This window comes from Penaeus monodon, chromosome 23 (assembly GCF_015228065.2).
Source record: "Penaeus monodon isolate SGIC_2016 chromosome 23, NSTDA_Pmon_1, whole genome shotgun sequence".
NCBI classification, from domain to species: domain Eukaryota; kingdom Metazoa; phylum Arthropoda; class Malacostraca; order Decapoda; family Penaeidae; genus Penaeus; species Penaeus monodon.
Window position 1 is genome coordinate 38,284,985 of NC_051408.1, and position 245 is coordinate 38,285,229.

The following is a 245-nucleotide window of genomic DNA, read 5'->3' on the forward strand; positions in this document are numbered from 1 at the left end:
CCGCAGCTGTTTCTAAAGACGCGACATCTGTGTTGATAATGGCGCAGCTGTATTGAATGATGATAAAAGGAGGTCTGGGTAACTGCTGTGTGCTTGTAATGTTTCGGTTTTACGTTGGTTTAGGTGTACGGAGTCTTGATTTATGGATATCATTTCCGTTTTGAAAGGGTGTGTGTGTGTGTGTTCGTTGCTTGTTTGGAGGACAGGGATATGTGAGTGGAGGATTTATAAACTCTTATGGTAAA